General features: G+C 29.9%; 1 non-coding gene across 1 annotated transcript; it reads right to left on the minus strand.

Moving 5' to 3' along the window:
• Positions 1-554: 554 nt before the first annotated feature.
• On the minus strand, positions 555-627 carry TRNAS-GGA (transfer RNA serine (anticodon GGA)). Its single transcript has one exon. It is a non-coding gene; the product is annotated as a tRNA-Ser (tRNA).
• Between the last annotated feature and the right edge of the window lie 3,753 nt (positions 628-4,380).

Genomic DNA, 4,380 nt, shown 5'->3' on the forward strand with positions numbered 1-4,380 from the left:
TGATGGTATGGATACAAAAACGCCACAAAGAATGATAGGTAGGCAAATTGTGGGCAAATAATGGCCATTAAAAAATAACTTATTAGGTGATTGTTGGTTATGAAGTGAATATACATTAATCAAACACATTGCAAATAATATTTTTTTATGTCATGTATAAATTATTTAATTTAATTTACTGAAATCAATAGTTTACAATAAGGATGGTTTATGCATATGCAATTTACTCAACCGAGATTTCCTCATTATTACAGTACATTGTATATTTTTATTTTTATTATAGTGACTATTTAAACATTGTACATACGAAATATTATGTTAAATAAATGTATAGTAAGTTGTATTTCTTAGTCCTCTCTACTAGGGTGACCTGTGCTGAGGCGGACTAAAGTTATTTATTTCTGTTTTATTAGTTTTCTATATATTTTTTAATGTTCTGTTCAGAGTTTTTTCATTAATCTCTTTCAGCCAGATTTTTATGAATTATTTTACAAGCAATAATTATTCGCCTGAAACACTCATCCACATTGAAAAGTCTCCTGATAAAAGATACATGACGCCAACGGGACTCGAACCCGTGTCCCATCGATTTCCGGTCGACAGCTCTGACCACTGAGCTATGGCGGCTTATCTCTTATCCGCGAAATAATTCAATATATACTGGTATTTCATTCAACAATTACTGCTTGTTACATTTTTTCACCTGAAAACAACCAACTTTTAAATCATCACAAGGGCATTAAAAGCCTTCCGTTGGCAATTCGTTTTAAAACATTTGATTAAAAATATCGTAAATATTATGGAATAAACTCTACATTTAAACAGAAAGTACATGATCTTTTGATATTTAGTTTCCTTAAACAAATTAATACTTTAATAATTATCTCACAAATACATGTAATTGAAAAGTCTAGAAGAAAATAAGAAAAGGAATAATATTCAGCAAGGCATACTAACCAACTGTACCACCGTTGCCCATTTAAAATTAAATAGTTTAATATTTTATATTTACGGAATTTTTTAAACACCATAATTATTATCGTTTGAACAATGTCAAAATTAAGCGAAAAGCTTTAATATCCCTCCAGCGATTTTTGGCATATTATGCCATGTTTGCAAAAACGTTTTGAGCGATAGATCGCCATAATGTACCAAATGTATAGAACGTTAATATAATATAAATATGATACATATAATGCGTATTTAATGTGATATAAATACCTGAGTTTTATTTATTTATTTATTTATATATATACGCCTAAAAAGGCTTTTACATAGAAGTGATACATGATGCAGTACAATAAGAGAATATGTATTATACAGGAGATATTGACAGTAAATAGATGTTATCCATTTTAAAGAAGGTAAAAAATACACACTTGTAAAATTGTGATTACAAGTATAATGAGAAAATGTTAAAAAATATGAAGTAATATTAGTAAAACGTAAGAGTAACATAAAGTAAAAAAGAAATTACAACAACACTACAAGAACACTATAAGACAAATAATTAAAATTAATTTACCAACGCTACTCTAATTTGTAGGATTCAACAAAGTGTTGGTGTAGATTATGCTTAATTCTATATATGGAGTCAATAAATAAATCAATAGCACCCCCATACTTGTTGCCCAGATCATGCATCCTATTGGTCAGTGAGTGTGTCTGATAGTTGGTCGAGTATGTATTACAGAAGAATGTTATATTTTGTCTTGTATTCCTAGTCGGCACATGTATTTTAATAGTGGCAAGGATGGCAGGACTATCAATTAAGTTTTTAATGACTCTGTGTAACACAACCAGGTCTGAAATAATTGTCCTGTCAGACAGTGTTATAAGATGCAGTTGATTCATCAAACTGACATAATTAATGTAATCAGTATGAATTCCGAGCTTAAAATTTACGTACTTAAGAAATTTGTGCTGAACTCTTTCTATATTATTGGAGTGAACTTTATATAAAGGGGACCAAATAGGTGAATTATACTCCAATTGACTTCTGACTAATGAAATATAGAGGGTTCTCATACAATCTATGGACTTAAAATCAGTTAAAGTTCTGCAAAGGAAGCCAAGCATCTTTAAAGCCTTATTAGTTATATAGTTGATATGTTCAATGAATGACAAGTTTTCATCGAATATTACACCCAAGTCACGAATATGTGATACTGGTATTAATTTAATATTATTTAATGTATATTCATGTTATATATTATAACGAGTTTTGGAAAATCGTATTACTTGACATTTCTGAATGTTCAAAAATAAAGCATTTTGTTCACACCATTGATGAAGTTGTTCTAAATTACTCTGTAAAATTTGACAATCGTATACATTTCGTATTCTTTTATATATTTTTAAGTCGTCAGCAAATAGCAGAACTTCTACATCATTAAATTGGTCAACAATGTAATTGATGAATAATAAGAAAATATTGGGCCGAGGTGGGACCCTTGAGGAACCCCACTTGTGGCCTCGAATATATAAGATTGTACAGAATTAATCTTTATACTAAGCACCCTATGGCTAAGATAACTAACAATCCAACTCAATAATTTACCTTTGATGCCCAACAATCGAAGTTTATAAATAAGTATGTGATGTCGAACCTTATCAAAAGCTTTACTAAAGTCAGTGTATATACTGTCCACTTGTTGTTTGAGACCCAGAGATTCAGATATGTAATTTTAATAAATCATTAAATTACTTAAGGTAGAGCGACTTGTGATGAAGCCATGTTGGTTAGGAACAATAATGTTGTTGATAGGTTTTACAATGATATCTAGGACTAATTTCTCAAAAACTTTCGGTAAAGCTGACATTATACAAATTGGTCTATAGTTTGATATATCGCTTTTATCTCCTTTTTTATGAATAGGGGTTAAATAACTCTTTTTCCACTGAGCTGGAAAAGAACCAGAACTTAAAGAATTTTTAAATGGTTTATAAAGAGGATATATCAGACTACTAACACAGGTTTTGAAAAATATTGGAGGAATACTATCCGGTCCAGCAGATTTATTGCTATCTAATTCTTTTATGACTTTTTCTATAGATTCTTTTTTGATTAAACATTGGCTTATATTTAATACCTCTTCCACTGAAATATCGGGAATCGTATTTACACGAATATCTGTGTCGTAAACACTTTTAAATGAATCAGCAAAGAGATTAACTATACCTTCCATACTGTCGGCACATTTTTCTTTTAAGTACATGTTATTGGGAAATCCACAATAATTTTTTTGTTGACTTTTAGAAAAACTCCATAATTTTTTAACATTTTGGTGTACCTCTTTTTCTATTAGGCTTACATAATCACTATGGCATTTTATTGATAATTCTTTACACTGCTTACGTAATTTAGTAAAAGTTATGTAATCATTAGGATATCTGGTATGTTTATATATTCTATGGATATGTTTTTTATAATTAATATATTTTTTTAATTCCCTCGTAAACCATTTGGGATAGTTAGATGGTGTGAAGTTGACCCTAGGAACAAAGCGCTCTATCGAGGTATTTAAAATTGAGTAAAATTGTTCTAATTGATTATTTAAATTATTTTCGTTGTCTAAAAATGACCAATCTGCCGAAGTAAGGTACTCAATAATATTATGGTATTCGGCTTTGGAGAAATTATACGATGTGGTAGTTAGGTTTGGAGATCTTTCAGACATATTTGTTATGATAATATCTAATGGTGGATGGTGTTTATCTAGAGGCAATAATAATTCGTCAGATTTCTCAACCACTATTTTTTAATCACTTGAAAACACTAAATCTAACATTCGATTATTAGAATTAGACACATTGTTTGATTGAGTTAGTCCTAGGAATATGGATATATCACGAATTTCACTGGATTTAGCGCACTGTAATTCAACTTCGTTTTTGGCAGATCCGATGTCATCTTGGCTGGTCCAGTTCGGCAGATTATAATCATCAGCAATTATGAATTTTGCTTTCGGATATTTGAATTTCAGCATTTCTATGTCCTCATTGTGTTTTTTATATATTTGCAAATCCGATGCAGGTGGGATGTAGACACAACCTACAATAATTTTACTATAAGGTATGTTGAGCATTACAAAAATGTGTTCAACATTCGTGTGCTTGACCGGTAGTCTCTGAGTTTTAAAAAACTTTAACACAATATTTCAATTATTTCATATAAAGGGTATCTCATTTACCTTCTTACATTTATGATTCTTTCCCTACGGTAAACTTAACTCAACTCACGAATTACCTGTCTTTTTTTGTGGAGAGAGATTTTTTTCCTTCAATATGTGAAGAAAGGTTATTTCGTGTATAATAAAATACTCTACTTACATTATATACATATTATTAAAGCCAAAATTGTAACATATAGCTAAGCAA

The sequence above is a fragment of the Hesperophylax consimilis genome, chromosome 11, assembly GCF_061612785.1.
Source record: "Hesperophylax consimilis isolate HC1 chromosome 11, BYU_Hcon_1.0, whole genome shotgun sequence".
Lineage (NCBI taxonomy): Eukaryota > Metazoa > Arthropoda > Insecta > Trichoptera > Limnephilidae > Hesperophylax > Hesperophylax consimilis.